The sequence below is a fragment of the Neofelis nebulosa genome, chromosome 1 (genome assembly GCF_028018385.1).
Source record: "Neofelis nebulosa isolate mNeoNeb1 chromosome 1, mNeoNeb1.pri, whole genome shotgun sequence".
Lineage (NCBI taxonomy): Eukaryota > Metazoa > Chordata > Mammalia > Carnivora > Felidae > Neofelis > Neofelis nebulosa.
In genome coordinates, this window is record NC_080782.1 from 184,058,012 (window position 1) to 184,070,882 (window position 12,871).

At 35.1% G+C, this 12,871-nt stretch overlaps 1 pseudogene; it reads left to right on the plus strand.

The window, feature by feature from the left end:
* The first annotated feature begins 12,504 nt into the window (after nt 1–12,504).
* On the plus strand, nt 12,505–12,661 carry LOC131490136 (U2 spliceosomal RNA; annotated as a pseudogene).
* The last annotated feature ends 210 nt before the right edge of the window (nt 12,662–12,871 follow it).

The window sequence follows — 12,871 nt, forward strand, 5'->3', positions numbered from 1 at the left end:
AAGAAAAAAAAATTGCAAGGTAGACCAAAAGGCAAACCCCCACACACACAATTTGAAGAGACAGAGCAAGCATCAGAACCAGGCATGGCAAGGATGTTGGAATTATCAAACTAGATATTTAAAACAACTATGGTTAACATTACGAGAGTTTTAATGGATAAAATAGACAATACTCAAGAACAGGTGCACAGTGTAACCAGAGAGATGGATATTCTAAGAAACAACATAAAAGAAATGCTAGAAATTTAAAAAAAGCCCATGAACAGAAGTAAAGAATACTTTTTGTGGGCTTACTAGTACTCTGTACACAGCTGTACACAGAATCTCTGTGCTACAGGATATTTCAGTAGAATCCTCAAAACTGACAAGCAAAAAGAACTGAGACTATAACATCAGAACAGAATATCCAAGGACGGTGGGACACCTACAAAAGGTACACTGCATGCATAATGGGAATATCAAAGGAGAAGAAAGGAAAGAACAGATTCCCAAATTATCGGACACCCAAACACATATCTAGGAAGCTCAGAAAACACCAGGAAGAATAAATGCAAATATATATATGTGTGTGTATATATATATATATATATATATATATATATATGTGTGTGTGTGTGTGTGTGTATATATATATATATATATATATATATATCATTTTGAAACTAAAGAAAATCAAAGATAAAAAAACCTGGAAGAAGTCAGAGATAAAAAAAATACATATAGAAGAACAAAGATAAGAATTACTTCTGACTTTTCCTCAGAAACCATGCAAGCAAGAAGACAGTGGAGTGAAATATTTAAAGTATTGAGAGAAATAAAATTAAACCAAGAATTCTGTGTATTACAAAATCATCCTTTCAAGTGTGAAGGATAAATAAAGACTTTCTCAGACAGACAAAATTGAAGCACTTTGTTGTCAGTACACTAGCTTTGTAAGAAATATTTTTAAAAAGTTCTTTAGAGAGAAGGATAATAAAATATTTAGTTTGGCCGTTCATAAACTGGAAAAGAGCATCAAGGAAGCAAGAAGTAAAAAAAAAGAACTTAATTTTTCATTGTTTTTGTATTCAATTTTAATCGCTATTAGTGTTATATTAGTCTCAGGTGTACAATATAATGATATAATGATTCTATACATTATTCAGAGACCTTCGCAATAAGTGTTTTCTTAATCCCCTTCACCTATCTCACCCATTCCTCTCTGCCTCCTCTTTTATTTTCTTACTTTAATTTATCTAACCAATAACAGTTTATTCAAAATAATTATAACAGTAAGGAAATAATATGCCAGATTATTTTGTTACTAGGTAGTCACATTACCCATGAAGTGGACTAGTGTTATTTGAAAATAGACTTGAAATAGCTGAAATGTATATTGAAAAATGAAATCTGGAATTGGATCCATTGATGAAATTGAAAAGTAAGACCTCATTGATGGTAAGCAAAGAGGCGATAATCCAGAACACTTGACAATAAGAATTTGTACACCTCCAATGCATGGTGGATACAAATTGGGTAGGGGAATGAGAACTGGCTTATACAAAAGCTCTTTCCTTTTAAAAATATGGATACAATGATCATTTTAGCAATTTCACTATTTTGTTCACTGCTTAGACTTAAAAACTTGAAAAACTGTAATGTCCAAAGCAGCAGTAAATCAGCCTTCAACCCTTGACTAAGCAGGGGAAGGCTGTACTGCAAATCTTAAACATAGAGCTACAAAACAGACCGATTTTAGTGCACTTTGTGCATGTCTTTATTCTCAGTTCTGTTCATTGATTCAAATAATAAGTGACTATATGTCCTGCTATGGAATATTTAAATGAATCTTCTTATGAACACTGGATGACCAAATTACCCAGATGACCCTTGTAAAAGGTAAGAATCCTCCCATTTCCTAGATAGCAATCAAAGACCTCAGTCAAATTTCTGTATCTCAAAGTCCAGTGCTAGTCTACCTCATCGTCTCTGTATTCTGTAATTAAGGTAACTTCTGAGCATACTCCAATTTGGAATCACAGTTTCTACTAAATAAATACCTTATGCACAAAAAATTCTACAGTACCTCATTAATATATTGTTTTGTGCTGGTTTCAGACTACTGATAATCAATGATGTGTCTAGAATGGTTCTAGTGAGTCTTATTTTGATTGCAAGATGCCCTCAGCAATAGTCATCAGGAATTTTTTTTTTAAAAGGGAAAAGTCACTAACCCCTCAAATTATATGGAACACTTGGGGCCACACACTGAAGTTGGGAGTAGAGACAAAGAGAGAGAAGTGAGGGCCTAGAGTTCTGATTTTATTGTGGTTGAGGGTAGGGCACTAGGGTTTCATGGGCTCACTCTTTATAGGTGCTAAAGTAGTCTCAGGTGTACAATATAATGATACAATGATTCTATACATTATTTATAGGTGAATTAAAAAAAGATGAGATTGTGTCATCTGAGACAACATGGATGGAGCTAAAGGGTATTACGCTAAGTAAAATAAGACTAAGAAAGACATATACCATGCGATTCCACCATAAATGGAATCTAAAAAAAAAAAATGATTAAACAAACAAAAACCAGAATCAGACTATAAATATGAGAACAAATTGATGCTTGCCAGAGGGGAAGAGGTCGGGGGGTTGGGCAAAAATGGGTGAAAGGGAGAAGGAGATACAGGCTTCCAGTTAAAAAGCAGAACATAGGGGCACCTGGGTGGCTCAGTTGGTTAAGCGTCCTTGACTTCGGCTCAGGTCATGATCTCATGGTCCGTGAGTTCGAGCCCCACGTCAGGCTCTGACAGCTCAGAGCCTGGAGCCTGCTTCAGATTCTGTGTCTCCCTCTCTCTCTGACCCTCCCCCGTTCATGCTCTGTCTCTCTCTGTCTCAAAAATAAGTAAACATTAAAAACAATTTTAAAAAAATGCAGAACATAAGCACATATAGTCAATGATACTATAATAGTGATGTAATGGGGCAGATAGTAGCTATACTTGTGGTGAACATAGCATAATATATAAACTTGTCAAATAACTAAATTGTACACCTGAAACTAATGTAATATTATGTGTCAACTATACTCAGAAAAAAAAATGGGGGAAAAAACTCAAAAAACGTATGAGCAGAAATTTAAAGCACCCCGGCCAGTGGCAGGGGGCAGGAAATAGGAGACTCAAATGATCATTTACCTAAACCAACCAAGCTCTATAAAACAAAGTAACCTGGGGTGGGGGTGAGGGTACACATGGCCTGGCTCTTTATAGAGTCCTGAAGCTGACAGTCCGTTTATTCAAGAGAGCCATCTTTTTTTTTTAATATTTTGTTAAATTTTATTTATTTATTTTGAAAAAGAGATGGCACAAGTGCTGGAGGGACAAAGAGAGAGAGAGAGAGAGAGAAAGAATCCCAAGCAGGCTCCGCACTATAGTGTGGAGCCCAATTTGGGGACAGAACTCACAAAACCTTGAGATCATGACCTGAGCCGAAACCAAGAGTGGAGAGCTTAACCGACTGAGCCCCAAGACAGCCACCACTATAGACCTATATATTGACCAGAACCAGGAAAACTTGCTGGATTAAGGAGGACACAAAATTAAGCCTAAAAGGGAAGAATTTGATGATATGAGGAGATTTTCCTGTGACTCAAGATTCGATATTCTGACACCTTGGAGTTGGTTTGATATACTAATATAATGAATACTTTAAACTTAGGTATGACATAGCTACAGTCAATTAGTTAATATTATTGAACCGTCTTGAAAGAGTATTTAGCAAGGTTTCAAAGGGTTATGAGAGATGGGCATTTTAAAGCAGATATACTAGAGACCAAAGAAACAACTAGGTGACTATGTTCCCGGGAAGGTGCAGATGGCCCCATAAGGGACATACAAGTGAGTAATTCAACGGGATTACATATGGCAATAAAATATGAAACAATAGGTAATGGGACTTGGGTATTCCTGAGGGGGTGATATATGTATAGCCAATAATGACATATGGCCAAAAAAGATCAAGGTCTTATAAGCTGAAGGCTGGTGTCAGCAGCTCTAATGGAAAAATAATTTTTCACACAGATTCCAAATCTGAAGCAGTTCCTAGACCCAGAGTTTAACACTTGTATGGGAAGCTGTGTTCTTTTGAGGACTGACTCTATAATACTATAAAAAATGTATACAATAAACATTCTTCCACATAATGAGGTGATGGAACCAGTTTGTATCAGCTTTCAAAAGATTATTAGCATCTTCCTCACCTCCATGTTCAATATTGTCATGTTGATACCTTAAAAAAAAAATGGGTGTATCTACACCATGGAATTGAACCAAAAAAAAAAAATGCTACAAAACAAGGTTGTCGGGTTTTATCTACCCATAGAAGCTGTCAGAACTTCACGGATTCCACCAGTTTTTCAGCATAACTCAATACAAATGAAAGGGAAAAAAATAGCTCTTTGAAGAGCTGTTGAATATAGTCTTTGAACTGACTTCCACATACCAGTTTTGCTCCACTGAAAACCAATCCTGTGTTCATTTCTCCAGTCCCTGGGTATATAATCAAAATGCATCATTGACAGCTGATAGAATCTTCATATCCTTTGCCACAAACAAAGAATCATTATGATGAAATGAACCAGGAGAAGCCTGTGAAACTTCCTTATTTATTATAAATAATAAATGATATTTATTTATATAGTATAAATTTGTTAAATCAGAATAAATACCATATCTTAAGTGAAATTGCATGGTTAAGTGCCACTCTCAAAATTTTCAATAATAAAATGGTGGTCATCTCTATTATATTCCTACTCAATTAAAGAGTTTAGGTTCTAAAACATTTAAATAAATAAAAACCAAAAAAAAGAAACAGATGGCAAATGGTGAATGACAGTGGTTGACTGTAAACTTACCCAATTACTCTCTTGAATATCAGATTCTGTGCAAGATGTTTTATCTTTACTTTCAAAGATTAATGGATTAATAGCCGCTGGCACCTAGTGTGCAGATCTGTTGAAGACATTTCTTAAATCTTGAGGCTAAAAATTGTTCTAATCAACATGGAAAGGAAAGTATTCCACACACCGAGTTGTCCCCTGGATACTTTAATTCTCCTGGTTTCAGCCAGGAGAAATCTGCAGAATATTACCGTGATCCACCATGATGGTGTCAGAAAGTGGACACCTTCCCACTTGTTCCAGTAATCTATAGCTGCATAACTAACCCAGGTATTAGTGTCATAAAACAATAAACTCATCATCTTGTGCACCTCAACTTGGCATCTGTCTGTAAAAGATGCAATATGACCAGGAACCCAGGAAACTTGGTGGTTTTCAAAACTGAGGTCACAGACATATGGCTCCAGTCAAAGCACGGTCACAGTTTGCAGTTGCTTAAGCCTACTAGTAAGGAGTGAAGAAGTGAATCAGGGGAAGAAACAATGTTTCCTTTTGAGTAGATTCCATTGTGAGCAACTGAGTGGTAAGTCTTCTGGGTAGCTTTCAGTAGCAAAATGACTAATGCCTCAGACTTATCACAAACAAGGTATTAATTCCATCAGGCATTAGTTAAAAACATTTACAAGGAATTGCTTACCTCCTTGGTACCTTACTTGGCATATGGACTTGGGCTGGGATGAGTGGGGTCCTAAGGCCAGAGAAAGTACTTGAAGTTGGGAACCAAACATTTAGCTTAAAGGAGCATGTCACCATCTCCCATTCTTCCCCAGCAAAACTTTACACTAGTGAAAGTAGAAAAATCTTAAAAAGCTCTTGAAGTCAGGTTTTAGAGTTACATCACTAAACCAAGAGAGCTGAAATGTCATCACGAGCGCCTTCTAAAACCCACTGTATTTAGAAGCCAAAAAAACCCACGAAGTTAATGTGCATGTAAATGTGGAGTACTGGGTGATGGGAGCAGAAAAGCGAAGGCCTCTGCAAAACCTACTTCGTCTTCCATGGTGACTATTTAGCCATACAGTAGGTACTGGAAGGAATCTACAGAGTAATCAGTAAGTTTTCAGGACCCATAAATCAAACCACTTCCTTCAAATAAAATCGACAAGGAATATTTGCTTTTTTGAAATCATGGATCTATTCCTTTTTAAATTTGTGATCCTGTTTTCACAAAGTTTGAGACTATCTATTTAAGTCTACTTACTAGATAAAACATTTCCAGCCCCATGGGATTTAGAACATGGCATCAAACTGTAATAAAGACAGCTGAGCAATAAAAACAGGCTCTGGAAAAATTAAGCATAAATATTTAAAAAAAAATTTTTTTAACGTTTATTTATTTTTGAGACAGAGAGAGAGACAGAGCATGAATGGGGGAGGGTCAGAGAGAGGGAGACACAGAATCCTAAACAGGCTCCAGGCTCTGAGCTGTCAGCACAGAGCCCGACGCGGGGCTCGAACTCACGGACCGCGAGATCGTGACCTGAGCCGAAGTCGGCCGCTCAACCGACTGAGCCACCCAGGCGCCCCTGGAAAAATTAAGCATAAATATTAACACCCAAGTAAGTATCAAAGGATACTTTAGTTGGATACGCAAGGATAAATGATATTGCTGTCAATAGTAACACAATGACATCTGTTTATCAGAAAATAGGAAGTTGGGGCACCTGGATGGCTCAGTTGATTGAGTTACCGACTCTTGATTTCAGCTGAGGTCATGACCCCAGGACCATGGGTTCAAGCTCTGCACTGCTCTATGCTGGCAGTGCAGAGCTTTCTTGGGATTCTCCCTCTCCCTCTCTCTCTCTCTGCTTCCCCCCACCCTGCTTTCTCTCTCTCTCTCTCTCTCTCTCTCCCCAAATAAATAAATAGACTTAAAAAATTATAAAAAATATATTAGAAAGTAGCGTTAGAACTTCAGACTCACTTCCTGCCTCCACCCACCAATGGTGCTTTTGGCATTAAACATCCCCAGGAAATTGCATGGGAATGGAAAACACCAAATTTCCTTAGAGAACACACTGATGTATCTTGTCTTCTTCACACCTCTGCCATTCCCATTAGCCTCTGCCCCCAGCCTCCATCACAATAAGTATGAGAAAGAATTTCAGCTTTAAAGCCCTGTTATTTTGACTCAAGTAAGTTTATTTCTCCCAGGGATGAATTTTAAATAGCTTCGCACCATAGCCAACATGACAATATTTTCTGGTCCCAATATTCTGTAACATAATTTACATTTTTATTAAGGTGTAATTTATATACACAAAAGTATACCTATTTTAAATGTATACTCTGATGAGTTTGATAAATGAATATGCCCATGTTCCCATCCCAACCAACCAAGATAAAAAGCATTCCTCTCATCCTGAAGGTGCTCTTAGTGACTTTTTCTAGTCAATCCATGTTCTGCATCACCACCCCCAAAACTCCAAACGAATCTCTTTTTAATTTCTATCCCCACGATTACTTTTTTTTAACTTCACAGAAGTGTGGTTATATATTATGTTTGTTTTCTGTTTGCCTTTTTCTGTCCAACATCATGGTTTTCAGATGCATATGTGACATTTGTGTACCACTCGTGTGCATTTATTGTTCAATAATATTTCACTGAATCAATGTACCACACTGTGTTTAACATTATTCTGTTGTTGAACACTTGGGCTATTTGTAGATTTGGGCTGTTACAAATAGTAATTATGAAGTATCATGTATGAGGGTTTTGATGCCATATGTTTTTCATGCTCACAAAATAACAATGGCTGGAATTGCCGGATCATCAAGCAAATATATTTCACCTTTAAAGAACACTAGCTTTTCAGAGCAGTTCTACTGTTCTACAATAGCTCCAGCAGTGTGTTTAGTGTTCCGGGTGTCCCGATTCCTTGCCAACATTTGCTATTATCGCACTTTTTAATTGCTTTTTCATTCTGATGGCTGAATCATATCTCATGGAGATTTAATTCAAAGTTATCTGAAGAATAACTAGTTGTTAATCTTTTTGTATTTATTGGCTAATCGTATATTATATGTGCGCATGTGTGTGAGTGTGTATGTGTGAAGCATCTTTAAATCCTCATTCATTTTTATTTTTTTTTATTTATTTTTTTTTTTTTATTTTTATTTTTGGGACAGAGAGAGACAGAGCATGAACGGGGGAGGGGCAGAGAGAGAGGGAGACACAGAATCGGAAACAGGCTCCAGGCTCCGAGCCATCAGCCCAGAGCCTGACGCGGGGCTCGAACTCACGGACCGCGAGATCGTGACCTGGCTGAAGTCGGACGCTTAACCGACTGCGCCACCCAGGCGCCCCAATCCTCATTCATTTTTAATTGGGTTGTTTATTTAGTGTTTATTTTTAGGTTTAATTATGTAGTCTAATATTAGTGCTTTGTTAGATAAATCTATTAGAAATATTTTCTCTCAGTCTGGGTCCTGCCATATTTTTAAATGGAGTCTTTGATGGAAATATGTTTTTGTTTTGATGAAATTTGATTTTTCATTTTTTCTTTTCTGATTATTAATTTGGGCCTGAGAAATATTTATCTACTTGAAACTTGTAAAACTATGGCTACTATATAGTGAACACATCATGTGCTTGCATCCTTTGTTGAAAAAAAAAACAGTTTTCTGCTTCCTTATGAAAGGGCAAATTCTCTGTAATTAAGCTCTTCAAGGCTTCCTTACCTGCACTGCTCTTTGAAAGCATCGTAGAAGTATATGATTTCAATTTTACCTTTAAAAAAACATTTTCACTGGACAAAGTCTTATTTTTATATTCCACATCCTAATCATATGTTGAGGCTCCTATTTTTAAAATTTTAATGACCATTCTTTGAATACATCACTGTCCAATACAGTAAAGGATGTTTATAATTGTGTTATCAGGGTACTTAGAGAACAAGAAAGTTGTGTTTTAACAGACACGAAATATTCAGAGCATTTGCTAAGAAACCTAACATCATGATTAATCATAACAAGCATTTACACTTAGTAAACAAGATTTCGATTGCATATAAATTACAGCATTTATAAAAGCTCACCGTTTGATACTATTGGATAAAGTGATATTATTCTATCAGTACATGTAACTTTTTATAAAAGTTAATCAATACATTCTAGTTAAATTTTGACATCTGGAAAATGAAATCTATGCCTAATTCAGTGTTCACCATACAGTATAACTAAATAAATATTTTTTAGTCAAAGACTGGTTCTACAATGTAGGATTAGGATTTTAAAACAGCAACAGTTTTAATTTTTAGAGAGAGATTTCACCATTATTTCATGCTTAATGAAATGAACCTAATTAGCCCCTTGCATTTTGTATTAGTGGTTAGGTCATCTGAGACCAATTTTAATATTTGCATTCATTTCTAGTACTAATCATATTCCCCAAAGTAAGAATATGATCATTAGTTTCAGTCATTTGAAAACAACATTCCTGAATTACCTTGAGTTTATTGAAATCTAGTTGTCTTTTCAGAAAGTTTTATTAGAATATAGTCACTTGCAAAATCTTGCTTCAATATGTTTTCTAGTGTCATTATTTGACCTGCATGATTAGTACCAAGAGATTTAATTCAAATACCACAATCCCTCATTGTTATTATGGTTCGTAATTTTTTAAATTGTTATTAAACATTAAACATTCATGAGTTTGCTTTATTTTTTGTTGTCAGCAGTGATGCAGTATGGTGCTGTGGGCCAGTCTTTCTTGTGGACACTGTTATTAATCAACAAAAATGCATTAAAATGCTTTTTGAAGGATACACTATATGAAGTAATAAGAAATTGTATTTTATATTCCATTAGTCTTTCTAGGAAAAACCTATCAAATATTTCACCAATATTTTTCATTAGAAATGAAGTCAAATTCATTCATCAATTCAGAACTAAGATAATTAATCTAGCCCTTGTGAGGCTCAACCTGGACTAAACACTTTCTAAGTATTTTAACACTGATTCATTTAGCAGGTTTGGAATTCTATTCTTCAGGTATATATTTAAAAATAAGTTTTCCATCAGCATTCACATTGTTTAAAGATACATATTGAGAAGACCCAAGCCAAAAAATAAAAACCCTTATATGAATCTCTGCCTCAAAAATAGGTATTAGGATAACATAAAGACAGCATTGAGAAATAATTTTGAAAATGTTAGTATGGAGGTCTATATTAGAGAAAGTAGTAAATTATAAAGTCCTTGTTTACTGTATAATAGCAATGAAAAAATCAAAATCTGAATCAGTTTAAGTATCTATGGACCCATCATGGTGTTATATTTTTTGTAATTTCAAAATTAAATGATATGCAACTCTTCATACTAGGCTCATTTCATTTTAGAAGTTTTAATGCTTGAGCAACATTAAGTTCCACTTAAGAAAGTAATTGTTACCTTAAGATAACACATCTTGGTGGGGCGCCTGGGTGGCGCAGTCGGTTAAGCGTCCGACTTCAGCCAGGTCACGATCTCGCGGTCCGTGAGTTCGAGCCCCGCGTCAGGCTCTGGGCCGATGGCTCGGAGCCTGGAGCCTGTTTCCGATTCTGTGTCTCCCTCTCTCTCTGCCCCTCCCCCGTTCATGCTCTGTCTCTCTCTGTCCCAAAAATAAATAAAAAACGTTGAAAAAAAAAAAAAAGATAACACATCTTGGTAATCTGACATCCTTGTTCAAGGGAATGATGTCAAGTGTGAATATGTTATTTATAATCTCTCATGGACCAAGCCTTTCCTTTGATCAGTTTTGATCTCAAAGTATCATCTAATGAAGCAAATTGTATAGGTTTCCCACAAGTTCTTATTTCTTAAAACTCTTAGAATAGTTTCTGTCCCATATAACTATTTCCTCCAGTCCTTTAGAGCTTTCACATTCTATCAGACAGGTGTCCAATGAGCACACTCAAAGCATACTATGTTGAGTTGAAGCAGAGAAGTAGACCTTGATTTAAGTTTGTCTAAATTAAAGAAACAAATATTTCAATAATAGAAATTTAAAGTCATGAATAGAGCTTTAGGAAATATGATGACTCTCTGTTATAAGGGCTAAAATAAATAGAGTATTCAAAAACCCGAGGACATAATAAACAATCTTAAATTAATTTCCCATTCACATCTATGGAAAATGTAAAAGATTACTGAAAAAAAATGTGCCCTAAAATGGTGAGAAAAAATTAAGGAAGTATTTTAATTAGACCCAATGAGTCAAAAATCCATTCAACTTCTAATTTTCTCTTATTTAAAATGATGGAAGACATAGCTAATAACAATGTGACTATGGTCCTAAATATAGTGGTTGTATTAATATTAACATTTTCTAGTTTCCATTTAAGTTTTTAATTTTCTATTCCTTGTAAATGTGTTGAGGTTTTATATTAAATTATCGTTTTTATTTTAGCGATAATTTACTGTCTTAATTTTTTTTTTTAATGTGGGTGAGGGGATTATATATAGCTAAATTTTGAAAGAAAGTTGCATTTGGGGCATCTGGGTGACTCAGTCAGTTAAGTGTCTGACTCTTAATTTCCATTCAGGTCATGGTCTCATGGATCCTGAGTTCAAGCCCTGCGTCTGGGTCTGCGCTGACAATACAAAGGCTGCTTGGGATTCTCTCACACTCTCTCTCTTTGCCCCTCCCCACCTTGGACTCTCTCTCTCTCTCTCTCTCTCTCTCTCTCTCAAAAAAGTAAATAAACTTAAAAAAAAAAAAATGAAAGAGAGGCACCTGGGTGGCTCAGTCGGTGGAGTGTCCAACTTCAGCTCAGTTCATGATCTCACGGTTGGTGAGTTTGAGCCCCATGTCGGGCTCTGTGCTGACAGCTCAGAGCCTAGAGCCTGCTTCGGATTCTGTGTATGTCTCTCTCTCTCTGCCCCTAACTCACTCACATTCTGTCTCTGTCTCTCTCAAAAATAAATAAACATAAACATATTTTTTTTTAAATGAAAGAAAGTTGAATTTTATTTTATATTATGTTTTTTTAAATATCTTCCTTTTTATATGATTGCTGTAAACACTACATGGAATATGTCATATCCCAATCTAATCTAATTCTTTAAAAAAAATTGAAATACAAAAATTAAGAAAAAGGGATTCTATGTTTTACTGTGTTGAATAGGATAAATAATACATGTTGAACCCACGGATGATGGATTTACCTCAAATGATTTTACCAATATCACCACATCAGTCTTAATCCCAATAAAATAATTTTTGCATAAAGTACTCAATACACCTTTTACATGATTATTAATATTTAGTGGACTTATGAGTTGTATTCATTTATAATATGGAGAGGTATTTTGTGATACAGCATTTGAATTTCATTTTCCTTATATTGCATAGAATGTAAAATATAATGCAAATAATAAAAACCTCATTAAACAATAAACTTACTATTTAAATAGATGACCAGATTCTCTCAAGAAGTAGTTGAAAAGAACATAAACCAAGCAAATAAATACATTACAATAGCACATTATGTCATTTTCAAATATATATTTGACCTTATTTAATGCTATTTTTGTTTTGTTTTTTTCTTGACAGAATGTAATTTTTTTTAAATCTAAATATTCTCATCGCTTCTCGGCCTTTTGGCTAAGATCAAGTGTAAATCTAAATATTCTCTGACTTTCATAATGTAGTATCATTTTTAATTTTGGATATCTTGTTTTTCTTTTATCCTTGGGTAGTGTTATCCTAATTTTGACTCAGTTTTCGGCAGTGAACTACAATTTTTAATATATTGTAGGTATTATTTTTGTATTTTTTAATATTTTATTTAAAATTTGAGCCATTCCAACTCACTTTGCATCTTTTATCATGTTAATAATGTAGGTCCTGAAAATCACTTGTTTGAGATTTTGCTTCAATGAGGATTTTTTCTTCTTATTTCCCTGAGTTCATGGAAACATTTGAAATTTCCCCTTTCTGAATTATTTTTT